Raw genomic sequence first — 27,660 nt, forward strand, 5'->3', positions numbered from 1 at the left:
TATACGTGTTCATAAGTGTTTTTATTTCCTTCTGATCTAAAATTTTTACTTTGTTTCCATCAAAGGAACTCTTTAAGAATAAGGCAACAGTTAATTAAACTATTCTTAAAATGTCTTCACACTTGGAGCCTGATTCATTTAAGTCAATTTTCAAAATAAATCTTATTTATTAGGAAAAAAAAGAAAGATTTATAGGGAAATTGAGAAGATTGTACAGAGCATTCGCATGCACTTGCACTCAATTTCTCCAATTAATGATATCTTATTAGTACGGTACAAATGTTAGCTAATGAATCAATATTAAAATAGTCGCATTAACCAAAGACCATACTTTATTCAGATTTCCTTAGTTTTTGCTAAGTTACCATCCCTCATATCACATTCCATTTGTCCTCCTGTTTTCTTAGGCTCCTCTGGATTGTGACAGTCTTTCAGCCTTTCCTTTTTGTTGCACTGGAACACTTTGAGAAGTAGAGTATTTTGTAAAATTTCCCTCAGTTGGGACATGTCTGTTGTTTATCTCATGATTGAATTGTTTTTGTGGATTTTATGCAGAGATATACTGCCATTTTTATTATATCATATAAAGGATAGATACTATCAACATGATTTATCAGTTTTGGTATCGATCTGATCATCTTGCTGAGGTAGTGTTTGTCATCTTTCTCCATAGTTAAGTGATTCTTTTCATTATTATTAATTATTGTTATTATCATCATCATGTTATTTTGTTTTTCATAATATATTTTGTAGAAGGAAGTTACTATGTGTATTCCACACGTAAGAGTGGGAAGCTATGCTCATCAACATGAGAGTGGAATATCTGCACAAATTGTTTGAAATTCTTCTACAAGGGAGATTTCTCTTCCTTGTGGGTTTCTTTTTTTTTGTTTCTTTTTCAAAGGTGTTATTTATTTATTTGAGAGAGAGAAGAGAGAAAAAGCATGACTGAGAGAAGCAGAGGGAGAGGGAGAAGCAGGTTCCCTGCTGAAAACGGAGCCTTCCTTGCGACCTGGATCATGATCTGACTTAAGGTAGAAGCTTAACTGACTGAGCCACCCTGGTGCCACTCTTTCTTTCTTTCTTTTTTTTTAAATAATAAATTTATTTTTTATTGGTGTTCAGTTTGCCAAATCAGAATAACACCCAGTGCTCATCCCATCTAGTGACCCCTCAGTGCCCGTCACCCATTCACCCTCAACCCTGCCCTCCTCCCCTCAATCACCACTAGTTCATTTCCAAGAGTTAGGAGTCTTTATGTTCTGCCTCCCTTTCTGATATTTCCCACACATTTCTACTCCCTTCCCTTATATTCCCTTTAAGTATTACCTATATTCCCCAAATGAATGAGAACATACAATGTTTGTCCTTCTCTGATTGTCCTACTTCACTCAGCATAATACCTTCCAGTTCCATCCACCTTGAAGCAAATGGTGGGTATTTGTTGTTTCTAATGGCTGAGTAAGGCCCACCTTTTCTCTCTCTTCATCTTCTGAGTCTCCTATGATATGAATGTTATTGTTTTAATAAGTGGCTGACTTCCCTACGTCTGCCTCTGTGGTCCATAACCTTTCTTGTTTTGAAGGCTTCCAGTTGGGACTGCATCTCAGTTATAGCATTTTTAACGTTGGACTGACTTGATTTTAGCTCTTTTATTTCTACAGTAAGAGATTCTCTAGTTTGCTTCTGTGCTCATTTTCCAGCCCAGCTGCTATCTTTATAATCATTGTTTTAAACCGTAGTTAGACATAATATATGTTTATTGATGAACTTCCTGGCTGTGAGTACTACCTCATGTTATTTTATGGAGGAGAATTTCTCCATCTCATTATTTTTTCCAGAAAAAAAGAAGGAAGAAAAAGAAAAACCACGAAAAACAATAACAACTGCCCTCCAAAAAAACCCACCAGATTATTTTGGCCTGCTTGTTAAAAGATTCTAAATCCCAAAATATGAAACACAATTAAACTACCATAAAAGTAAAAATAAGAAATATATAAGGTACATACATAAAATTAAAATAAGGCAATTAATAAAAAAGAATCAAAGAAAATAATTAAAAATAGAGCACAAAAAAGTACAAGGGAATCTAGACCCTACTTTCCAGGCAGAGCTGAAGCTTTGCAGCCTCTGTGGTCTGGCAACTTGGTGGCAGCGAATGGTCTGTGTGGGGTCTGGGGATGGGCCTTGGCGCTGATTGTCAGGTGCACATCTGCCTGGGAGTTGCACCTGTGGGGGTCAGAGTCGGGGTGAGCGTCAGCGCCTCTGGGCTCCAGCGGGCGGCACTGTGCTGCTCCCTGATTCCTGGCCCTGATGGTGGGATGCCGGTGGGGACGCTGGGTCCTCTGGCTCTGGGGCTGAGCATCCTACCCCCCAGTCTGCTGGGGCCACCACAGAAGAACCCCAAAGCCCCCGGGTCTCCGCGGCTTCTCTCAGAACCCTGCGTTCACTCTACCTGCACCCAAGCTTCTTTTGGTTTTCTTTTTTTATCTCAGACTGTTGTGCCCAAGATTGTGAATCTGTGAATCTGAGAAATCACAAATCACCGAGAAGCCAACACCAATGCAAACACATGAGGGTTTATTTACAAGCTCGAGCTTGTGTCCAAGTATACCCAACACAGTGGAGCGGGGACTTGGACCCCGAGGTGGGTTTTAGCTTATTTTTAAGAGTTGGTCTCGGGGAACTCCTGAAGGGTGGAGTAATTCCTCAAGTTCTGTTTACATTTTGATATGGGGCCTTCAAGGGCATTGAGATCTGTTCTAATAGGGGATTCCTGCCCTTGGACTGGGCTCAGTTTTTATTCTATTGTGGGGCTTGCTGTGTCCTGACAGTGAGCATTCAGGAAGGAAATGATGGATGTGACTCCCTTCTCAGGTGCATCACAGAGAATAAATAAGGAGACTGAACAAAAAGAGCACAAGACATTGGGGACTTCGTCCATATCAGAAGGGACTCCTCAGAACCACAGGGTAAGTGAATGGGTAGAATGGATTGTAGGGTCAGGGGAGGTGAGGCAGTTGGTGGTTAGGCTTAGGTTAGATGTTAGGTGTTTGTGATTAAACTTATGGTTACGGATTAGAGGTTAGGGTGAGGGATAAGTGTAAGGGTCAGTGGTTAGGAGTTAGGATGGGGGTTAGGGATTAGGGAATGAGGTTAGGGTTAGTGACAGTATTTAGAGTTAGGGTTAGGGTTATGCTTTAGGGTTTAGGGCAGGAGGTTAGGAGGTGGGTTTAGGGTTATGGTTACAGTTAGGGTTGGGCTTAGGTTTGCAGTTAGGGTGAGGTGTTAGGGTGTGAGTTAGGGTTAGGGGTAAGGGTTAGGGGTTAGGGTAAAATTTAGGGCTAGGTTTAGGGTTAGGGCGAGGGTTAGGTATAGGATAGGGGTTAGGGCTAGGGATAGGATTAGTATTTATTTAGGGTTTAGGGTCAGGTCAGGGTCAGGGTCAGGGTACGGTTTTGGAAAAGGGTAAGAGATAGGTATAGGGAGTGGTTTAGGAGTTAGTTTTAGGGTACAGGTTAGAGTAAAGTTTGGGGTATGAGATAGGATTAGTATTAGAGGGTTAGGGTTAGGGTACAGGTTAAGGTTAGGAATAGGATTTGAGTACATTAAGTTAAGGTTAGGGTTAGAGGTTAGGGTTAGATTTAAGGTAGGGGTCAGGGTTAAGGGTTTAGAATAGGTTTAGGATATAGGGTGAGGGTTGGCATGAAGGTTCCGTGAATGTGTTTTGGTCTTGGGGTTTGTGTTTGGTTTTCGATTAGTGATGGTTCTTGTTTAAGGGTCAGGTTAACATTAAGATTAAGTGTAGGATTAGACTTATGTCTGTGTATGGTTAGAGTTTGGGTCTTGGAATGTGCCTGCACTGGGACTCCTAGCATCTTGGGCAGTTTAGTTTTATACACTCTATTTAGGTTTTGGGTTCAAAGATAGCCTGACTCCACCAAGTCAGTGGCCTCCCCAGAGAATCAAAATCCTGGCTTCTGCTGGGGTGAGAATAGACATGGCAGGTTTCTCCCGAGCTGAGCTAAGGAGGGGATTTGTGGCTCTAAAGACTCTTTATTTGGATTTTCAGTTGTCTTTCTGATTTTATCTCTTGTGTGCACATGTTTTCTCTATACTACCAATTATTATTTTAAAGTTTTACTTGAATTCCTGTTTGTAAACACAGTATGATATAGTTTCAGGTTTACCACATAGTGGTTAGACCCCTGGATACAACGCCTGGTACTGGTCACAGGTGCCCTCCACTATCCCCATCCCCTGATTCACCAACCTCCCCATCTTCCCCTGGTATTTATTAGTTTATTCTCTGTGGTTAAGAGTGTGTATCTTGGTTTGCTTCTCTCATGCCTCCTCCACCCCTTTGCCAGTTTGTTTGGTTTCTCAAAATTCACATGTGAATGCAATTGTATGGTATTTGGTATCTGTCTTTCTCTGACTGAGTTCATTTAGCATAAATCCTTTCCACTCCTTCCACGTCACCGTAAATGGATTCATTTCATCCCTTCTGATGACCGAGTGATGTCGCAGTGTGTATATTTACCACACCTTTCTGCCCATTCATCAGTCGATGGACATCTGGGCTGTATCCACAGTCTGGCTGTTGTTGATAACGCTGCTACAAACAGTGGGCTGCGTGTCCTTCCTCGAATCTACTAAAGTATTTCTCTATCCTGGGGATAAATACCTAGCTGTGAAATTTTGGAATCGTAGGGTAGCTCTATTTTTAACTTCTTTTTTAAAATTTTTTAATGATAGTCACAGAGAGAGAGGCAGAGACACAGGCAAAGGGAGAAGCAGGCTCCATGCCCTGGAGCCCAAAGTGGGATTCAATCCCGGGTCTCCAGGTTCGCACCCTGGGCCAAAGACAGGTACCAAACCACTGCAACACCCAGGGATCCAATTTTTTTTAACTTCTCTAGGACCCTCCACACTGTTTTCCACAGTGGCTAAATGTGTTCGCATGCCCACCAGGAATGTAAGGAGGCTACCCTTTCTCCAAAGCCTCACCAACACCTGTTGTTTCTTGTGTTGTTAATTTTAGCCATTATGACGGCTCTCAGCTGACATATCATTGTGGTTTTGGTTTGCATTTCCCTGATGATGGGTGACGCTTTGTGTCTTTCCGTGAGTCTGGTGGCCATCTGGCTGTCTTGTCAGAGACAAAGTCCATTCATTTTTCTGCCCATCTCTAGTTGCATAATTTGTTTTTAGGATCTTGAGATTAATATTTCCTTTATGTGTTTTGCATACTAACTCTCTATTAGATGTGTTGTTTACCAATATCTCCTTTCATTTTGTATGTTGCCTTTTAGCTTTGGTTGTTTCCTTCACTTTGCAGAAGCTTTTCATTTTGATGAAGTCCCAGTAGCATTTTTGCTTTTGTTCCCTCACCTCAGTGGCATATCTAGAAAGAAAAATCAGTGGCCAATGTCAAAGACGTTGCTGCCTATCTTTTCTTCTTTTTATGCTTTCAGGTCTCACATTTAGGTCTTTCATCCATTTTGAATTTATTTTTTATATATATGGTGTAAGAATGTGGTCCAGTTTCATTCTTCTGCATGTGGCTGCCTGGTTTTCCCAACACCATTTATTCTTATCCTGGGGTCAGGGTTAGGGTTTGTTGAAGAGACTGTCTTTCTGCCATTGGTATTCCTTCCTGCCTTGTTATCCTTTATGGGTCATAGATACAGGTTTGTATCTTGTTTTGGCTTTCCATTCTGTTCTATTGATCTAAGCGTCTCCTGTTGGGAGAACCCTGATTGCTGATTCAATTTCTTTGCTGGTTATCTGTCTGTTCAAATTTCTTATTTCTTCATTTTTAATTTTTGCTATGTTATATATTTCTAGGAATTGATCTATTTCTTCCAGGTTCTAGGTTGCTGGCATATAATTTTTCATCATATTCTCTTATAATCGTTTGTATTTCTCTAGTGTTGTTTTTTATTTCTCTTTTCTCATCTGATTTTATTTGGGTCCTTTCTCAACTTTTTATCTTTTTTTTTAAAATATTTTATTTATGTATTCATGAGAGACACAAAATGCAAAGGTATAGGCAGAGGGAAAATGAGGCTCCATGCGGGGAGCCTGATGTGGGACTTGAACCCCTAGGACCCCGGGATCATGACCTGAGCCAAACACATGCTCAACCACTGAGGCACCCAGGTGCCTTGCTGATTCAATTCCTTTGCTAGTAATGGGTCTGTTCACATTTTCTATATCTTCCTATTTCAGTTTTGCTCATTTGCACATTTCTAGGGATTTGTCCATTTCTTCCAGGTCTCCCAGTTTGTTAGTGTATAATCTTTCATAGTATCCCCTTATAATTATCTTATTTTTCTGGTGTTGATTCTGATCTCTCTTCTCTCATTTGTGATTTTATTTATTTAGGTCTTTTCTCTTTTCTCGTCATAAGGCTGGCTAGGGCTTGATCCATTTTATTACTTATTTTAAAGAACTAGCTCTTAGTTCTGTTATTCCATTCTACTGTTTTGTTGTTTCTGTATTGTTTATTTCTGCTCTGATCTTAATTTTTTCCCTTCTTTTGTAGGCTTTAGTCTTTGTTTGCTATTCCTTTTTCAGCTCCTTCAGGTGTAGGGTTAGGTTGTGTATTGGAGACTTCTTGTTTCTTGAGGTAGGATTGTATTGCTATGTACTTCCCTCTTAGGACTGCCTTTGCTACATCCCAGAGGTTTGGAGAAACATGTTTTCATTTTCATTTGTTTTAAATTTCCTCTTTAATTTTCTGGTTGCTCCATTCATTCTCTAGTAGGATGATCATAAACTCCACGTATTTTTGGTCTGTCCAATTTTTTTCTTACTGTCGACTTCCAGTTTCATAGCGCCTTGGTCTGAAAATGAACAGGGTGTGAAATCAACATTCTTGTACCTGTTGTACCTGTTGAGGGCTGATTTGTGGGCCCTGATATGATCTGTTCTGGAGAATGTCCCATATGCAATTGAACAGAATGTTTATTCTCCTTTTGGAACTAATATTCTAACTATATCTGTTGAGTCCCTGTTGCCCAGTGTGTCAAGGCTATTGTTCCCTTGTTGTTTTTCTGCATAGACGATTGGTCCATTGCCATAAGTGGGTGTTGGAATCCTCTGTCAGTGTATTATTATCAGTGATTTCCTGTACGTTGGTTGTTAATCAGTTTCTATATTTAGGTACTCATGTTGGCAGCATAAATAGTTAGTTGTTTGATCTTGATAGTCTTTTTAATTATGAAATAATGCTCTTCTTCATCTCTTCTTACAATATTTGTTGTTTCTTTTTGAGATTTAAATATATTATTTATTTATTTTTGAGAGATACACAGAGAAGCAGAGGCAGAAACATAGGCAGAGGGAGAGGCAGGCTCCCCAAAGGGAGGGTGATGTGGGACTCGATCCTGGGATCCCAGGATCACACCCTGAGCCGAAGGCAGATGCTCAACAACTGAGCCACCAGGTGTCCCCCAGGTTTGGTTTCAAATCTCGTTTGTCTGATATAAGTATGTGTCCTCCAGCTTTCTTTTGATATGCATTAGCGTGGTAGATGATTTTCCCTCCCCTGACTATCAATCTGTTGGTGTCTATAGGTCTAAGGTGAGCATCTTGTAGGCAGCATACAGATGGATCTTGTTTTTTTAATAATGATTTTATTTATCACAGAGAGAGAGAGAGGCCGAAAATTAGGGAGAGAGAGAAGCAGACTCCCCACCAGGAGCCCAATATGGGACATAATCCCAGACTCCAGGATCACAGCCTGAGCAAAGGCAGATGTTCAACCCCTTGAACCACCCAGGTATCCCGGATCCTGTTTTTTAAGCCACTCTGATACCCTATATCTTTTGATTGGAAAATTTAGTCCATCAGCATTAAGAGTGATTATTCACAGATATGAACTTTGTTCCTTTGTGTTACCAGAAGAGTTGGTGTTTCTGGTGACGTTCTCTTGTCCTTTCTAGTCTTTATTGCTTTTGGTCTCTTTTTTTCCCCCACTAGAAGAGTCCCTCTTAATCCCTTACTGGACTGGTTAAGTGGTCATGAAATCCTTGATATGTTGACTGTCCAGAAAATCTTTCTCTCTCCTTCTCTCCTGAATGACACCCTTGCTGAAGCAAGAATTCATACAAATTGGACTCCAATAAAAAGGAATTTAAAAACATAAAATAAATTTTTGGTCTTATGATTGAGGAAAATGGCATTTAGGAGGAAAACCAGAAGCTAAGAGAGAGGAGGACAGATTTCACCATCCGTAGCCATCACAGGGACATGGTGTCCTTTCCATGAAGGGGCCTCCCCTCCGTAGGATTCTTCCTGCACCTCTGTGCTCCTTGTTGGAAACCAGCAAGCTCATCTCTGTATCTCTAGCACCTCTGCAGTCATGGTTTATTGCATCTTCCATGTATCCTACTGGTGACAACAGGGTCGTGTATGTAACCATCTGGCTCCTGTTAGACAACATTGGGGGGGATTCCGACTTCTGTTGGTTTGGGGTGTGTGTGTGTCTATCACATGTAGCTATCACGTGCAGGTATCTGATCCTCTGGCTGGGTCACCCAAATGCCGAAATGGTTGGCACAAAATCATTTCTGGTGCTGGCGCTGGGCAGATAGCTGGGCTCTCCTTGCCGACTCGGGGCTCGCTCCTGCAGTGACTTCCCACTGGAGGATCAGCTGAGCTGGAAGGTCCAACTCGGCCAAATTCCCATGTCCTCAGGGGGTCCCGCTGAGCACCTGCTGTTTCTCTTCTCCCAGATGCCTCTCCAGCAGGGAGCCAGACCTCAGCGCCGCCCTGGGGGGAGATCCTGAGGAGCTGGCTGCCCATGGCGGGGAGCCCTGTTGCTGCCTGTGTATGGGAGTCGAGTTGGGGTCTGGTCTGGGGTTCTCAGTCCCCTGTGCTGCCTGGCCTTCTGGCGAGCCCCATGCTCACCCAGCCCCTACTCACTAGGGTGAGGAGGGTGCCCTCTACACACTGGTGTGAGAGATCCAGCACCACAAGCTGTGCACAGTGAGTCCACCTGGTGAGGGTGGCCCAGGTTCGTGAGCTGCAAGTGTGGGACCCAGGAAAGTTAACAAAAATCCCCTACCCCTGGACAAGCAGAGCAGGACTGATTCCATTTTGTGCTACACCCACCTCCTCCCCTATGACCCCCACATGAGCTGCTTATTGCTTAAGGCGCTGCCCCACCCTAGTCAGGCCGCTAGGCACACCCTAATCGGAAATCGGCTCATAACAATGTAACCCTGCTTTGTACCCCCCAAAACTGTGCGACGATTCTGACCAAAGTAATAGGCCAGCTCAAGTGGATACTATAGGGTAAGGTGTAATTCAAACGGCCACCTGCGTGTGGACCATCATGACTGTCCAACTTTCTGAATATCCCATGGGCCACTGGTCCCTATAAAGCTGCTATGCCTCTTAGTCTCGGGATCCACGTCCCTGCTCCGCTGTGTTTGGTGAAATTACACCCAAGCTCCAGCTTGTAAAGAAACCCTCGGGAGTTTCCATCGGTGTGGGCTCCTTGGTGGTTTCCCTGATTTACAATCTTGGGCACAACACCAGGGCCTGGTGTCCTGACATCCCTTCCGGGGCCACGCTGACCACCCCACAGGCCCTTTGTGCCCCAGGCACACAGGCACGGGGATGCGAGGATGGGAGGAAGTGCCCCGGAACTCGGCCATCCTTGGCCCTCAGGACAGAGGGGGCACAGACCTCCCAGGTTGCTGTGCACAGACCCTGGTGACCTGAAGCTCCCTGGCTGTCACTCTGTCCCAGCCCCACCTGGCCCGGGGGACACAGCCTGAGTCTAAGTAAAGTCTGTGGGGTCCTGACGTCTGGCTGCCCCTGGAAGGCACGTGGGGACGTCAGCTCTGTGTACCTGGTGGCGCCCCTGCAGTGGCTGTTTGGGTCCTGGATGGTGCCCCCTCCTCCTCTCTGGGTGTCTCTTCATGCCCCATGCATAGAGTTCTGGGATACACAGAAACGGGCTGGCTGTGCATTTTTTCACAACACTTTATTGACTTTCTACAGCAAAGCGGCTCAGAGCCTAATGCGCGCCTTCCCCTGGGGAGGGAGACCTTTCTGTCCTTTAGGGGAGGGCAATAATCACACGGTGTGGAGAGGCGGGTGCTAGAGTCCACATTGTGGGAACATGTGTGGACTCCGGGTGGGGGCGTGTGTCCTGAGATTTCATCCTGAGTGACTGTTCTGAGGACAGCAGAGATGACCTGGACCTGCAGCTCATGGGCTCCTGTACTGGGGCCCCGCAGGGCAGCTGGACACCTGCCTTGGGCCCTCTGGGGTCCCAATACCTGGAAGAGCCTGCCTCCTAGTGTGGGGTTGGGTGGGGCCAACCGGCCTATCCATCCTTTCCCTACCCTGGGGTGTCCCGGGATCCCCCAGTCTGCCCTAGGTTATTGACCTGGATCTGTGGGGCACGCCCAGGGCCCAGGAGGCCACATCCACTTGTGAGAGGGCTCGCTCAGCCTGGGGCCAGAATCTAGGGCTGGCCAGGACCATGGAGGCCTGGATCCCATTAGTCTTTGTGTTGGGCCTGGGAGGGGCTCAATTCAACCTAGTCCCCACAGAGCACAGAGCCAGGTCAGCCCAGGTCCCTCTGGGTTAGGGGCTGGTGTCCTGTGCAGGGTGTGCTGCCCTCCAGGACAGACAGTGGGCGGAGGCAGGGCCCAATGTGTCCTCTGCACCACTCACCTACACCCAGCCTTTCGGGGATCTCTGCCTTCCCTCCTCCCTGCAACCTCTGGGTTCTCTATGGGACAATCAGGCTTCTGATGGGAGCAGGGTATCCAGAAAACCCCAGGGAGGCTGAGCATGTCCCACAGGGGGCAGCTGCACTGGGTCCTTGCTGGGGGCGGATGGTGTGGGGGTGGATGTTGTGGGGTAGGGATATGATGTTGGTGGTATATTAGGAAGATACAAATATTAGCCTTGAATCAATATTAAAATATTCTCATTAACCAAAGACCATACTTTATTCAGATTCCCTTAGTTTTTGCTAAGTTACCATCCCTCATATCCCATTCCATTTGTCCTCATGTTTTCTTAGGCTCCTCTGGATTGTGACAGTCTTTCTGCCTTTCCTTATTGTCGTTGAACTGGAACACTTTGAGAAGTAGAGTATTTTGTAAAATTTACCTCAGTTGGGAAATGTCTGTTATCTCATGATTAAACTCTTTTTGTGGGTTATATAAAGAGATATACTGCCATTTTAATTATATCATATAAAGGATAGATATTATCAACATGATTTATCAGTCTTGGTATCAATCTGATCATCTTGCTGAGGTAGTGTTTGTCAGCTTTCTCCGTAGTAAAGTGATTATTATTATTATTATTATTATATTATCATTTTTATATACACATTTTCATATTCTATTTTGTAGAAGGAAGTTACTATGTGTATTCCATACATATGAGTGGGAGGCTATGCTAATCAACTTGAGAGTGGAATGTCTGTACAACTTCTTTGAAATTCTTCTACATGGGAGATTTCTCTTCCTTCTGGGTTTGTTTGTTTCTTTTTAAAGATGTCATTTATTTATTTGAAAGAGAGAGGAGAGAAAAACCAAGAGCGAGAGGGGCAGATGTAGAGGGAGAAGCAGGTTCCCTGCAAACAGGGAGCCTGCCTTGGGAATTGGATCATGATCTGAGCCTAATACAATAGCTTATGTGACTGAGCCACCCAGATTCCACTTTTTCTTTCTTTTTCTTTTTTTAGTAATAAATTTATTTTTATTGGTATTCAATTTGCCCACATACGGAATAACACCCAGTGCTCAGCCCGTCAGTATACGTCACACATTCACCCCCACCCCCACCCTCCTCCCCTTCCATCACCCCTAGTTCATTTCCCAGAGTTAGGAGTCTTTATGTTCTGTCTCCCTTTCTGATATTTCCCACACATTTCTTCTCACTTCCCTTATATTCCCTTCACTATCATCTATATTCCCCAAATGAATGAGAACATACAATGTTTGTCCTTATCCGATTGACTTACTTCACTCAGCGAAATACCTTCCAGTTCCATCCACTTTGAAGCAAATGGTGGGTATTTGCTGTTTCTAATGTCTGAGAAAGGCCCACCTATTCTCTCTCTTCATCTTCTGAGTCTCCTATGGTATGAATGTTATTGTTTTAATAAGTGGATGACTTCCCTACGTCTGTCTCTGTGGTCCATAACCATTCTTGTTTTGAAGGCTTCCACTTGGGACTGCATCTCAGTTATACCATTTTTAACATTGGCCTGACTAGATTTTAGTTCTTTTATTTCTACAGTAAAGGTTTCTCTAGTTTTCTTCTGTGCTCTTTTTCTAGCCCAGCTGTTGTCTTTATAATCATTGTTTTAAACTGTATTTAGACATCATATATGTGTATTGATAAACTTCCTGGCTGTGAGTAGACCTCATGTTATTTTATGGAGGTGATTTTCTCCATCTCATTATATTTTCCAGAAAAGAAAGAAGGAAGAAAAAGAAAAAACAAGAAAAACAATAACAACTGCCCTCCCCCCCAAAAAACAAAACAAAACAAAATAAAACCCAGATTATTTTGGCCTGCTTGTTAAAAGATTCTAAATCCCAAAATAGAAACAATTAAAGTGATCCCTGGGTGACGCAGCGGTTTAGTGCCTGCCTTTGGCCCAGGGCATGATCCTGTAGACTCTGGATCAAATCCCACGTCGGGGTCCCAGTGCATGGAGCCTGCTTCTCCCTCTGCCTGTGTCTCTGCCTCTCTCTCTCTCTTTCTCTCTGTTTGTGACTATCATAAATAAATTGAAAAAAATTTAAAAAAAGAATCACAATTAAAGTACTATGAAAGCAAAAATAAGAAATATATAAGGTACATACATAGAAATTAAAATAAGGCAATTAATAAAAAAGAAAGAAAATAAATGAAAAAAGAGCACAAAGTACAAAGGAATCTAGACCCTACTTTCCAGGCAGAGCTTAAGCTCTGCAGCCACTGTGGTCCAACAACTTGGTGGCAACGAATGCTCTGTGTGGTGTCTGGGGATGGGCCATGGCGCTGATTGTCAGGTGCACATCTGCCTGGGAGATGCACCTGCGGGGGTCAGAGGCGGGGTGGGCGTCAGCGCCTCTGGGCTCAGCGGGCTGCGCTGCCCTGTTCCTGAGACCTGGCCCTGATGGGCGGGATGCGGGTGGGGTCTCTGGGTCCTCTGGCTCTGGGGCAGAGCATCCCCCACCCCAGTCTGCTGGGGCCTCCACAGAAGAGCGGCCAAGCCCCCAGGTCTCCGCGGCTTCTCTCAGAACCCTGAGTTCACTCTACCTGTGTCCGAGCTTCTTTTGGTTTTGTTTTTTTATCTCAGACTGTTATGCCCAAGATTGCTAATCCGAGAAACCACCGAGAAGCTGACACCAAGGCAAACACATGAGAGTTTATTTACAAGCTTGAGCTTGTGTCCAAGTATACCCGACAGAGCAGAGCAGGGACTTGGACCCTGAGGTGGGTTTTAGCTTAGTTTTAAGAGTTGGTCTCGGGGTACTCCCGAAGGGCTGGAGCAATTCCTCAAGTTCTTTTTTTTTTTAAGTACTTTTTTTTTTTAAAGATTTTATTTTTTTTATGATAGTCACAGAGAGAGAGAGAGAGGCAGAGACACAGGCAGAGGGAGAAGCAGGCTCCATGCACCTGGATACCTATGTGGGATTCGATCCTGGGTCTCCAGGATCGCGCCCTGGGCCAAAGGCAGGCGCCAAACCGTTGTGCCACCCAGGGATCCCCCTCAAGTTCTGTTTACATTTTGATATGGGGCCTTCAAAGGCATTGAGATCTATTCTCATTCTAATAGGGGCTTCCTGCACTTGGCCTGGGCTCAGTTTTTATTCTATTGTGGGGCTTTCCAGGGTATTAAGCTGTAAACTTTTGTTATTCTCCTGTAACTGAAGTAATGTAAATTTCAGCTCTTCTTCACAGGGGCCTGGGATGGCTGGACTTGTGGAATGCTGAACTTACAGTGGAAAGGCCTTCATTTTCTCGGCCTCCTTGTGTCCCTTCCCATCCTATCTAGCTCCTTCCCCCTTCCCCAGAGCTCCTAAGAGAGCAATTGTTAATGATCTCAGCCTGGCAGCTTGTGTTGGGGGACAGGCCCAGGGATTTGGGATCAGGAAGACCTGGGGCTCAGGCGTCCCAGCTGTGCAGCGGGATTTGATGCTGCAACTCTTATTCCCTAAGGCTATCTTGACAACTGACTTTGTACATAGAAAAGCTGTCCTTTCTCTTTATAAGATGAAGAGCGAGTCAAAGTGTTTTTTTCTCTGCCCATCTGATTGCTCAGATTCCCAGGATAGATGTGGGCCCGCATCCACCCTGACAGGAACACCTGGGCCGCTTCAGGACCTGCAGGGAGGCTTCAGGAAGCTGTGGTGCTGCGTCCACTCTGGCAGGAGCTCCCGGGCCACTCAGGACATAATTTGAGTCTTCTGGAAGGTGGGGGGCGCATCCATGGTGTCAGGAGCCCTGGCTTCCTCAGAATCCACAGTGAGGCTATGGGAGGACTGGGGGCCACGCCCAAACAACAGGACGCTGACGTCCTCAGGACCCCCGGTGTAGACTTCAGGAAATATGGGGATGCTTCCATGCAGACAGAAGACCCCAGCCTTGTCAGGGCCTGTGGTGAGGCGTAAGAAAAATGTGGGTGCCGAATCCAAACTGACAGGAGTCTCCAGCCTCTTTAGGATCAGCACTTTGGCTTCAGGACATATGGGGCTGCGTCTATGCTGACAGGAGCCCACAGCCCCCTCAGGACCCGCAGTGAGTTTTCTGGGGGCCATGGGGCCATGTCCAGGCTGACAGGAGCCCTTGGCCTCCTGAGGACCTGCTGTGAGGCTTCCAGAGGATGTGAGGCATAGTCCACAGTGACAGGAGACCCGTGTCCTCAGGACCTGCTGACTATGACCCAAGAACACGTGGGGCCACATCCACACTCACAGGATCCTGGCTTCCTCAGGACCCCCTGGAGGACTCTGGAGGTGCCGTTGGGGGCCACGTCCACATCAGAAGGGACTACTCAGAACCACAGGGTAAGTGAATGGGTAGAATGAATGGTAGGGTCAGGGGAGGGGAGGCAGTTGGTGGTTAAGTTAGGTTAGATTTTAGGGTTTAGTGATTATGCTTATGGTTACAGATTAGAGGATAGCGTGAGGGATAAGGGTAAGGGTCAGTGGTTAGGAGTTAGGCTGGGGGTTAGGGATTAGGGAAAGGGGTTAGGGTTAGTGTTAGGGACAGGATTTAGAGTTAGGGTTAGGGTTTAGGCTTAGGGATTAGGGCAGGATGTTAGGAGTTGGGGTTAGGGTTATGGTTAGTGTTAGGGTTGTGATTAGGTTTGCAGTTAGGGTTAGGGGTTAGGGTGTGAGTTAGGGTTAGGGGTTAGCGTTAAGGGTTAGAGTTAAAGTTAGGCCTAGGTTTAGGGTTAGGGCGAGGGTTAGGCTTAGGATAGGGTTTAGTGCTAGTGTTAGGGTTAGTGTTTGGTTAGGTGTTAGGGATAGGGTCAGGGTAGGGTCAGGGTATGGTTTTGGAAAAGGGTAAGAGATAGGGTTAGGCAGTGGGTTAGGGATTAGTTTTAGGGTATTGGTAGTGTACAGTTTGGGGTATGAGATAGGGTTAGTATTAGAGGGTTAGGGTTAGGGTACAAATTAAGGTTAGGAATCGGATTTGAGTACATTAAGTTAAGGTTAGGGTTAGAGGTTAGGGTTACGATTAGATTTAAGGTAAGGGTCAGGGTTAAGGAAACCTCAGAATAGGTTTAGGAGTTAGGGTGTGGCTTGGCAGGTAGGTTCAGTGAATGCGGTTTGGTCTTGGGGTTTGTGTTTGGTTTTTGATTAGTGATAGTTCTTGTTTAAGTGTTAGGTTAACATTAGGCTTAAGTGTAGGGTAAGGGTTATGTCTGTGTATGGTTAGAGTTTGTGTCTTGGCATGTGCCTGCACTGGGACTCCTAGCATCTTGGGCAGTTTAGTTTTATGCACTCTATTTAGGTTTTGGTTTCAAAGATAGCCTGATTCCACCAAGTTAGTGGCCTCCCCAGAGAATCAAAATCCAGTCTTCTCTGGGGTGAGAATAGGCATGGCAGGATTCTCGTGAGCTGAGCGAAGGAGGGGATTTGTGGCTCTAAAAACTCTTTGTTTGGATTTTCAGTTGCCTTTCTGATTTTATCTCTTGTGTGCACTTGTTTTCTCTATACTACCAATTATTATTTTAAAGTTTTACTTGAATTCCTCTTTGTAAACACAGTATGATATAGTTTCAGGTTTACCACATAGTGATTCATCCCTTGAATACAACGCCTGGTACTGGTCACAGGTGCCCTCCACTATCCCCATCCCCTAATTTCCCACCCCCCACCTTCCTCTGGTATTTATTAGTTTATTCTCTGTGGTTAAGAGTGTGTTTCTTGGTTTGCATCTCTCATCCCACCCTTTGCCCATTTGCCAGTTTGTTTGGTTTCTTAAAATTTACATGTGAATGCAATTGTATGGTATTTGGAATCTGTATTCTCTGACTGAGTTCATTTAGCATAAGTCCCTTCCACTTCTCCCACGTCATTGTAAATGGCTTCATTTCATCCCTTCTGATGACCCAGTGATGTTGCAGTGTGTATATCTAACACGTCGTCTCTGCCCATTCATCTGTCGATGGACATCTCGGCTCTATACACAGTTTCGCTGTTGTTGATAATGCTGCTACCAACACTGGGCTGCATGTTCCTCTTAAAATCTACTAAACTACTTTTGTATCCTCGGGGTAAATACCTAGCTGTGCAATTTTGGAATCGTAGGGTAGCTCTATTTTTAAAGTCTTTTTTAAATTTTTTTTTATGATAGTCACAGAGACAGAGGCAGAGACACAGGGAGAGAAAGAAGCAGGCTACATGCACTGGGAGCCCGAAGTGGGATTCGATCCCGGGTCTCAGGGATCACGCCCTGGGCCAAAGGCAGGCACCAAACCACTGTGCCACCCAGGGATCCCCTATTTTTAATTTCTTGAGGACCCTCCAGACTGTTTTCCACAGTGGCTTCACCTTTATTTATGTATTCATGAGAGACACAGAGAGGCAGAGTTATAGGCAGAGGGAAAATGAGGCTTCATGCAGGGAGCCTGATGTCGGACGTGATCCCCCAGGACCCCGGGAACATGACCTGAGCCAAAGCAGATGCTCAACCACTGAGGCACCCAGGTGCCTTACTGATTCAATTTCTTTGTTAGTTATGGGTCTGTTCATATTTTCTATTTCTTCCTATTTCAGTTTTGCTCGTTTGCACATTTCTAGGGATTTGTCCATTTCTTCCAGGACTCCCAGTTTGTTAGTGTATAATATTTCATAGTATTCCCTTATAATCATCTTATTTTTCTGGTGTTGATTGTGATCTCTCTTCTCTCATTTGTGATTTTATTTATTTAGGTTTTCTCTTTTCTCGTTGATAAGGCTGGCTAGGGCTTGATCCATTTTATTAATTAATTTTTGAAGAACCAGCTCTTAGTTTCATTATTCCATTCTACTGTTTTGTTTTTTCTGCATTGTTTATTTCTTCTCTCATCTTTATTTTTTCCCTTCTTCTGTAGGATTTAGGCTTTGTTTCCTATTCCTTTACCAGCTCCTTTAGGTGTAGGGTTAGGTTGTGTATTGGAGACTTCTTGTTTCTTTAGGGCTGTATTGCTATGTATTTCCCTCTTAGGACTGCCTTTGCTACATCCCAGAGGTTTGGAGAAACATGTTTTCATTTTCATTTGTTTTAAATTTCCTCTTTAATTTCCTGGTTGCTCCATTCATTCTCTAGTAGGATGTTCATAATCTCCATGTATTATTGGTTTGTCCAATTTTTTTTCTTACTGTCGACTTCGAGTTTCATAGCGTTGTGGTCCGAAAATGTACAAGGGGTGATATCAACCTTCTTGTACCTGTTGTACCTGTTGAGGGCTGATTTGTGGCCCATGATATGATCTTTTCTGGAGAATGTCCCATGTGCACTTGAAAGGAATGTGTATTCTGCTTTAGGAAGAAATGTTCAGACTATATCTGTTGAGTCCCTTTCGTCCAGTGTGTCAAGGCTATTGTTCCCCTGATGATTTTCTGCATAGACGATCAGTCCATTGCCATAAGTGGGTGTTAAAATCCCCTGTCATTGTATTATTATCAGTGATTTCCTGTATGTTTGTTGTTAATTGATTTCTATATTTAGGTACTCCTATGTTGGCAGCATAAATGTTTAGTTGTTTGAACTTTTTTTTTAGTAAATTTATTTTTTATTGGTGTTCAGTTTACCAACAAACAGAATAACACCCATGCTCATCCTGGCAAGTGCCCCCCTCAGTGCCCGTCACCAATTCACCCGCACCCCCTGCCCTCCTCCCCTCCCAGCATCCCTAGTTACTTTCTCAGAGTTAGGAGTCTTTATGTTCTGTCTCCATTTCTCATATTTCCCACACATTTCTTCTCCATTCCCTTATATTCCTTTTCACTATTATTTATATTAACGCATTGAATGACAACATACATTTGTCCTTCTCCAATTGACTTACTTCACTCAGCATAATACCCTCCAGTTCCATCCACATTGAAGCAAATGGTGGGTATTTGTCGTTTCTAATGGCTGAGGAATATTCCATTGTATACATAAACCACATCTTCTTTATTCATTCATCTTTCAATGGACACCATGGCTCCGTCCACAGTGTCGCTATTGTGGACATTCCTGGTAAAAACATCGGGGTGCAGGTGTCCTGGCGTTTCATTGCATCTGAATATTTTGGGTAAATAGGGAAGAGTGCAATTGCTGGGTCATAGGGCAGGTGTATTTTTAACTCTTTGAGGAACCTCCACACAGTTTTCCGGAGTGGCTGCACCAGTTCACATTCCCACCAACAGTGTAAGAGGGTTCCCTTTTCTCCACATCCTCTCCAACATTTGTGGTTTCCGGCCTTGTTAATTTTCCCCATTCTCACTGGTGTGAGGTGGTATCTCATTGTAGTTTTGATTTCTATTTCCCTGAGGCAAGTGATGCAGAGCATTTTCTCATGTGCATGTTGGCCATGTCAGTGTCTCCCTCTGTGAGATTTCTCTTCATGTCTTTTGCCCATTTCATGATTGGATTCTTTGTCTCTTTAGTGTTGATTTTAAGAAGTTCTTTATAGGTCTTTGAAACTACCCCTTTATCTGATACATCATTTGCAAATATCTTCTCCCATTCTGTAGGTTGTCTTTTAGTTTTGTTGACTGTATCCTTTGCTGTGCAAAAGCCTCTTATCTTGATGAAATCACAACAGTTCATTTTTGCTTTTGTTTCTTTTGCCTTCGTGTATGTATCTTGCAAGAAGTTACTGTGGCCAAGTTCAAAAAGGGTGTTGCCTGTGTTCTCCTCTAGGATTTTGATGGACTCTTGTCTCACATTTAGATCTTTCATCCATTTTGAGTTTATCTTTGTGTATGGTGAAAGAGAGTGGTCTAGTTTCATTCTTCTGCATGTGGATGTCCATTTTCCCAGCCCCATTTATTGAAGAGACTGTCTTTCTTCCAATGGATAGTCTTTCCTCCTTTATCGAATATTAGTTGACCATAAAGTTCAAGGTCCACTTCTGGGTTCTCTATTCTGTTCCATTGATCTATGTGTCTGTTTTTGTGCCAGTACCACACTGTCTTGATGACCACAGCTTTGTAGTACACCCTGAAATCTGGCATTGTGATGTCCCCATATAAGGTTGTCTTTTTTAAATTCCCCTGGCTATTCGGGGTCTTTTCTGATTCCACACAAATCTTAAATAATTTGCTCTAACTCTCTGAAGAAAGTCCATGGTATTTTGATAGGGCTTGCATTAAACGTGTTCATTGCCTGGGTACCATTGACATTTTCACAATGATAATTCTGCCAATCCATGAGCATGGAATATTTTTCCATCTCTTTGTGTCTTCCTCAATTTCTTTCAGAAGTGTTCTATTGTTTTTAGGATATATCCTTTACCTCCTTGGTTAGGTTTATTCCTAGGTATCTTAAGCTTTTTGGTGCAATTGTAAATGAAATTGACTCCTTAATTTCTCTTTCTTCAGTCTCATTGTCAATGTATAGAAATGCCATTGATTTCTGGGCATTGATTTTGTATCCTGCAACACTACCAAATTGCTGTATGTGTTCTAGCAATCTTGGGGTGGAGGCTTTGGGTTTTCTAGGTAAAGTATTATGTCATCTGAAAAGAGGGAGTGTTTGACTACTTCTTTGCCAATTTGAATGCCTTTAATGTCTTTTTGCTGTCTGCTGAGGCTGGGACTTCCAGTACTATGTTGAATAGCAGTGGGAGAGCGGACATCCCTGTCTTGTTCCTGATCTTTGGGGAAAGGCCTCCAGTGCGGCCCCACTGAGAATGATATTTGCTGTGGGCTTTTCCTAGATTGCTTTTAAGATGACGAGAAATGTTCCTTCTCTCCCTATGCTCTGAAGTGTTTTGATCAGGAATGGATGCTCTATTTTGTCAATTGCTTTCTCTGCATCTAATGAGAGGATCATATGGTTCTTGGTTTTTCTCTTGCTGATATGATGAATCACATTGATTGTTTGACGAGTGTTGAACCAGCCTGTGTTCCGAGGATAAATCCTACTTGGTCATGGTGAATAATTTTCTTAATGTACTTTTGGATCCTATTGGCTAGTATCTTGTTGAGAATTTTTGCATCCATGTTCATCATGGCTATTGGTCTGTAATTCTCCTTTTTGGTGGGGTCTTTGTCTGGTTTTGGAATTAAGGTGATGCTGGCCTCATGGAATGAATTTGGAAGTACTCTATCTCTTTCTAACTTTCCAAACATCTTTAGTAGGATAGGTATGGTTTCTTCTTTAAACGTTTGATAGAATTCCCCTGGGAAGCCATCTGGCCCTGGACGTTTGTGTCCTGGGAGGTTTTGGAAGACTGCTTCAATTTCCTCCCTGGTTTTTGGCCTGTTCAGGTTTTGTATTTCTTCCTGTTCCAGTTCTGGCAGTTTCTGTCTTTCCAGGAATGCGTCCATTTCTTCTAGATTGCCTAATTTATTGGTGTATGGCTGGTCATAATATGTTTTTAAAATCCTTTTTATTTCCTTGGTGTTGGTAGTGACCTCTCCTTTCTCATTCATGATTTTATTAATTTGAATATTCTCTCTCTTCTTTTTAATAAGGTTGGCTAATGGTCTATCTATCTTATTAATTCATTCAACGAACCAACTCCTCCTTCCGTTGATCTGTTCCACATTTCTTCTGCTCTCGATTTCCTTGAGTTCTGCTCGAATGTTAATTAACTCTATTCTTCTGTTGGGTGTAGGATCTATCTACTTTTTTTTTGCTCTAGCCTCTTTATGTGTAAGGTTAGCTTTTGTATTTGAGTAGTTTCGCGTTTTGGAATAGATGCTTATATTGTGATGTATTTCCCCCTTAGGACTGCTTTTGCTGCAAGCCAAATATTTTAATGGTTGTATGTTCATTCTCATTAGTTTCCATGAATCTTTTAATACTTCCTTAATTTCCTGGTTGGCCCTTTCATCTTTTAGCAGGATGATCCTTCACCTCCACGTGTTTGAGCTCCTTCCAAACTTCTTGTTATGATTTAGTTCTAATTCCAAGGCATTATGGTCTGAGAATATGCAGGGGACGATCCCAATCGTTTGGTATCGGTTCAGACCCTATTTGTGACCCAGTATGTGGTCTATTCTGGAGAAAGCTCCATGTGCACTTGAGAAGAATGTGCATTCAGTTGAGTTTGGATGTAAAGTTCTGTAGATTTCTGTGAAATCCATCTGGTCCAGTGTATCATTTAAAGCTCTCGTTTCTTTGGAGATGTGCTTAGAAGACCTATCGAGGGTAGAAAGAGCTAGATTGAAGTCACCAAGTATAAGATAATTATTATCTAAGTATTTCTTTACTTTGGTTATTAATTGGTTTAAATATTTGCCAGCTCCCATATTCGGGGCATATATTGAGGATTGTTAAGTCCTCTTGTTGGATAGATCCCTTAAGTATCATTTAGTGTTCCTCTTCATCTCTCACTACAGTCCTCGGGGTAAATTTTAGTTTATCTGATATAAGGATGGCTACCCCTGCTTTCTTTTGAGGACCATTTGAATGGTAAATGGTTCTCCAACATTTAATTTTCAGATTGTAGGTGTCCTTCTGTCTAAAATGAGTCTCTCGTAGACAGCAAATAGATGGGTCCTGCTTTTTTATCCAGTCTGAAACCCTGGGCCTTTTGACGTGGTCATTAAGCCTGTTCATGTTCAGAGTTAATATCGATAGATATGAGTTTAGTGTCATCATGATATCTATTCAGTCCTTGTTTTTGTGGATTGTTCCACTGAACTTCTTCTTAAAGGGCAATTTTAAGAGTCCCCCTTAAAATTTCTTGCAGAGCTGGTTTGGAGGTCACATATTCTTTCAGTTCCTGCCTGTCTTGGATACTCTTTATCTCTCCTTCCATTTTCAATGAGAGCTTGCTGGATAAAGTATTGTTGGTTGCATGTTCTTCTCATTGAGGACCCTGAATATATCCTGCCAGCCCTTTCTGGGCTGCCAGGTCGCTGTGGAGACATCTGCTGTTACCCTAATGCTCCTCCCCATAAAGGTCAGGGATTTCTTGTCTCTTGCTGCTTTAAGGATCTTCTCTTTATCTTTGGAATTTGGAAGCTTCACTATTAAATGTCAAGGTGTTGGACGGTTTTTATTGATTTTAGGGGGGAATCTCTCTATTTCCTGGATCTGAATGCCTGTTTCCCTTCCCAGATTAGGAAATTTTTCAGCTAGGATTTGTTTAAATACTTATCCTGGCCCTCTGTCCATTTTGGTGCCCTCGGGAACCCCAATTACACGTAGGTTTTCTTCGTCAGACTGTCGTTTATTTCCCTTAATCTGTCTTTCTGGTCTTTTAATTGTCCGTCTCTTTTTTCCTCAGTTTCCCTCTTTGCCATCAACTTGTCTTCTATGTCATTCCCTCGTCCTTCTACCTTGTTAACCCTCATCGTTAGGACTTCTAGTTTGGATTGCATCTCATTCAATTGATTTTTACTTTCTGCCTGATTGGATTTAAATTCTGCAGTCATGAAGTCTCTTGATCCTTTATGCTTTTTTCTAGAGCCACCAGTAGCTGTATAATAGTGCTTCTGAATTGGCTTTCTGACATTGAATTCTAATCCAGATTTTGTAACTCTGTGGGAGAGAGGACTGTTTCTGATTCTTTCTTTTGAGGTGAGCTTCTCCTTCTAGTCATTTTGCTCAGTGCAGTGGCCAAAAACAAATTTTATTGGGAAAAGGAGAAAAATAGAGGAGAGAAAGAAGGAAAGAAAAGAGAAAAAGAAAAAAGAATAAAGGAAGATAGAAGAAAAAAGAGAATAAAAAGAGAAAGAAAAGGAAAGAAGGGGGAAAAGGGAGGGCGAAGCAATCAGAAATAAAAAAAAAACATGGGGGAGTATCTTCTGATTCTGTATACTTTAAGTCCCTTGACTTCCCCTGGAACTTGTCCGTCTAGCTGGACTTCTGGGGCAGGGCCTGTTGTGCTGATTTTCAGATGTTAGCACTTGGGGGAGCTGCTCTGTCCACTGCCTGGTGCAGGGCTCAGTGGGCGTAGTTTACCCCGTGAGGCCTCAGGAGGAACAACCCCAGTGGCAGCGGCCAGCTCTGGATACCTGTATTCAGCACCCACAGTAACTCCAGAGCAGTCCATCTGCAGGGCCTGGAGTCTGGGCCGGGACCGCTGATCTGCTCAGCTCTGGGCAGGAGAATCCTTGTTGTCCTGGGCCATCCGGGCCTCTGCCTGTCCCAGGGGAGGCCAAATCCTGGGCTGTGTCCTGGCGCCTTGTGCTCTGGGGCCTGCGCTGTTGGATTCACGCTCCTGTCTGCACAGCCGTCTCTCCCCACAGCTGCCGCCCAGCCCCTCTGAGCTGTTCCTGGTCGGGCAGCCCCCTCAGGGAGCCACCGCCTGAGCACCTCCGAGTTGCTTCCAGAGCCGCACAGCCTCCTCTGCACGGAGCCACTTCCTCTGCTTGAGGCACTGCCACCAAGCTGCTCCAGGGGCATGCAACCCGCTCCACGCAGAGCCCTGCCTGAACCCCTCTGAGCTGCTCCCAAGTCAGTGCACGTGCCCTGCAGCACTTAGGGAGCTTGGTGCACTCTCCTGGGAGTGCAGGTGTCTCTTAGTGTCCCAGGGAGCACGAGGGTATCCCCGCCCTCCTGGGGTCCTGCTCTGAATCCCTGTGGGCGCCATTCTGCCCAGGAAGATTGGTGCTGATCCTGCTTCTCTGGGACAAAGCTCTCCTGACCAGGGGGCACACCGCCTGGCCTTAGCCCGGCTCCTCGTGGTGCCCCTCCATTTGGATGCCTTTTGTTTCTTTATTTCTTTTTCCCCCGTCATCCTACCTTGATAGAAGCGCGAACTTTTCTCACTGTAGCATTCCAGCTGGTCTGTCTTTAAATCTCAGGCAGAATTCGAAGATTTTCAGAATGATTTGAAGGTTATCTAGGTAATTTGGAGGGGACAGGTGACTTGGGGACCCTACTCTTCCGCCATCTTGCCTCTGCTCCTGTATGTTGCCTTTTAGCTTTGGTTCTTTCCTTCACTTTGCAGAAGCTTTTCAATTTGATGAAGTCACAATAGGATATTTGCTTTTGTTTCCCTCACCTCAGAGGCATATCTAGAAAGAAGATCCAATGGCCAATGTCAAAGTCATTGCTGCCTATCTTTTCTTCTTTATATGTTTTTTGGTCTCACATTTAGGTCTTTCATCCATTTTGAATTTATTTTTTATATATATGGTGTAAGAAAGTGGTCCAGTTTCATTCTTCTGCATGTGGCTGCCTGGTTTTCCCAACACCATTTGTTCTTATCCTGCAGTCAGAGTTAGGGTTTGTTGAAGAGACTGTCTTTCTGCCATTGGATATTCCTTCCTGCCTTGTTGTCCATTATGGGTCATAGATACATGTTTGTATCTTGTTTTGGCTTTCCATTCTGTTCTATTGATCTAAGCATCTCCTATTGGTAGAACCCTGATTGCTGATTCAATTTCTTTGATGGTCAACTGTCTGTTCAAATTTCTTATTTCTTCATTTTTAATTTTTGCTATGTTATATATTTCCAGGAATTGATCTATTTCTTCCAGGTTCTAGGTTGCTGGCATATAATTTTTCATCATATTCTCTTATAATCTTTTGTATTTCTCTAGTGTTGGTTTTTATTTCTCTTTTCTCATTTCTGATTTTATTTGTGTCCTTTCTAATCTTTTTATCTTTTTTCTTTTTTAAAGATTTTATTTATGTATTCATGCAAGACACAGAGATGCAGAGGTATAGGCACAGGGAACATGAGGCTCCATGCGGGGAGCCTGATGTGGGACTTGATTCCCCAGGACCCCAGGATCATGACCTGAGCCAAAGCACATGCTCAACAACTGAGGCACCCAGGTGCCTTGCTGATTCAATTCCTTTGCTAGTTATGGGTATGTTCACATTTTCTATTTCTCCTATTTCAGTTTTGCTCATTTGCACATTTCTAGGGATTTGTCCATTTCTTCCAGGTCTCCCAGTTTGTTAACCTATATTCTTTCATAGTATTCCCTTATAATTGTTTTATTTTTCTGGTGTTGATTGTGATCACTCTTCTCTCATTTGTGATTTTATTTATTTAGGTCTTTTCTCATTCATAAGCCTGGATAGGGCTTGATCCATTTTATTAATTATTTTGAAGAACCGGTTCTTAGTTTCGTTATTCCATTCTACTGTTTTTTTATTTCTGTATTGTTTATTTCTGCTCTCATCTTAATTTTTTCCCTTATTCTGTAGGCTTTAGGCTTTGTTTGCTATGCCTTTTCCAGCTCCTTTAGGTGTAGGGTTAGGTTGTGTATTAGAGACTTCTTGTTTCCTTTTTTTAAACATTTTATTTAATTTTTATTTATTTATGATAGTCTCAGAGAGAGAGAGAGGCAGAGACATAGGCAGAGGGAGAAGGAGGCTACATGCACCAAGAGCCCGATGTGGGATTCGTTCCCGGGTCTCCAGGATCGCGCCCTGGGCCAAAGGCAGGCGCCAAACCGCTGCACCATCCAGGGATCCAAGACTTCTTGTTTCCTGAGGTAAGCCTGTATTGCTATGTACTTCCCTCTTTGGACTGCCTTTGCTACATCCCAGAGGTTTGGAGAAACATGTTTTCATTTTCATTTGTTTTAAATTTCCTCTTTAATTTCCTGGTTGCTCCATTCATTCTCTAGTAGGATGTTCATAATCTCCACGTATTTTTGGTCTGTCCAAATTTTTTCTTACTGCCGACTTCAAGTTTCATAGCATCGTGGTTAAAAATATACAGGGTGGGGATCCCTGGGTGGCGCAGCGGTTTGGCACCTGCCTTTGGCCCAGGGCGCGATCCTGGAGACCCAGGATCAAATCCCACGTCAGGCTCCTGGTGTATGGAGCCTGCTTCTCCCTCTGCCTATGTCTCTGCCTCTCTCTCTCCCTGTGTGACTATCATAAATAATTAAAAATTAAAAAAAATATACAGGGTGTGATATCAAACTCCTTGAACCTGTTGTACCTGTTGAGGGCTGATTTGTGGCCTATGATATGATCTGTTCTGGAGAATGTCCCATGTGCACTTGAAAGGAATGTGTATTCTGGGATCACTGGGTGGTGCAGCAGTTTGGCACCTGCCTTTGGCCCAGGGCGCAATCCTGGAGACCCGGGATCAAATCCCACGTCAGGCTTCCTGCTTGGAGCCTGCTTCTCCCTCTGCCTATGTCTCTACCTCTCTCTCTCTCTGTGTGACTATCATGAATAAATAAATAAAATCTTTAAAAAAAAAGAAAGTAATGTGTATTCTGCTTTAGGAAGAAATGTTCAGACTATATCTGTTGGGTCCCTGTGGTCCAGTGTGTCAAGGCTATTGTTCCCCTGTTGATTTCCTGCATAGACAATCGGTCCATTGCCATAAGTGGTTGGGTGTTAAAATCCCGTCATTGTATTATTATCAGTGAGTTCCTGTACATTTGTTGGTAATTGTTTTCCATATTTAGGTACTCCCATGTTGGCAGCATAAATATTTAGTTGTTTGATCCTGATAGAGAGTCTTTTTAACTATGAAATAATGCCCTTCTTCATCACTTCTTATAGTATTTGTTCTTTCTCTTTTGAGATTGAATATTTAATTTATTTATTCATGAGAGATACACAGAGAAGCAGAGGCAGAAACATAGGCAGAGGGAGAGAAAGGCTCCCCAAAGGGATGCCGATGTGGGACTCGATCCTGGGATCCCAGGAACACACCCTGAGCCAAAGGCAGATGCTCAACCACTGAGCCACCAGGTGTCCCCCAGGGTTTGGTTTCAAATCTAGTTTTTCTAATATAAGCATTGGTCCTCCAGCTTTCTTTTCATAACCATTAGCGTGATAGATGATTTTCCATCCCTGACTTTCAATCTGCTGGTGTCTATAGGTCTAAGGTGAGCATCTAGTAGGCAGCATACCTATGGACCTTGTTTTTTTAATAACGATTTTATTTTTGAGAGCATGAGAGAGAGAGAGAGAGAGAGAGAGAGAGAGAGAGAGAGGCAGAAAATTAGGCCCAGAGAGAAGCAGACTTCCCACCAGGAGCCCAATATGGGACTCGATCCCAGACTCTAGGATAACATCCTGATTCAAAGGCAGAGG

General features: G+C 43.6%; 1 long non-coding RNA gene across 1 annotated transcript; it reads left to right on the plus strand.

Moving 5' to 3' along the window:
* Window positions 1-916: 916 nt before the first annotated feature.
* On the plus strand, window positions 917-15,035 carry LOC140611245 (uncharacterized). Its single transcript, XR_012012527.1, has 4 exons — window positions 917-1,034; window positions 2,496-2,647; window positions 2,878-2,972; window positions 14,303-15,035. It is a non-coding gene; the product is annotated as an uncharacterized lncRNA (long non-coding RNA).
* The last annotated feature ends 12,625 nt before the right edge of the window (window positions 15,036-27,660 follow it).

Source organism: Canis lupus, chromosome 19, assembly GCF_048164855.1.
Source record: "Canis lupus baileyi chromosome 19, mCanLup2.hap1, whole genome shotgun sequence".
NCBI classification, from domain to species: domain Eukaryota; kingdom Metazoa; phylum Chordata; class Mammalia; order Carnivora; family Canidae; genus Canis; species Canis lupus.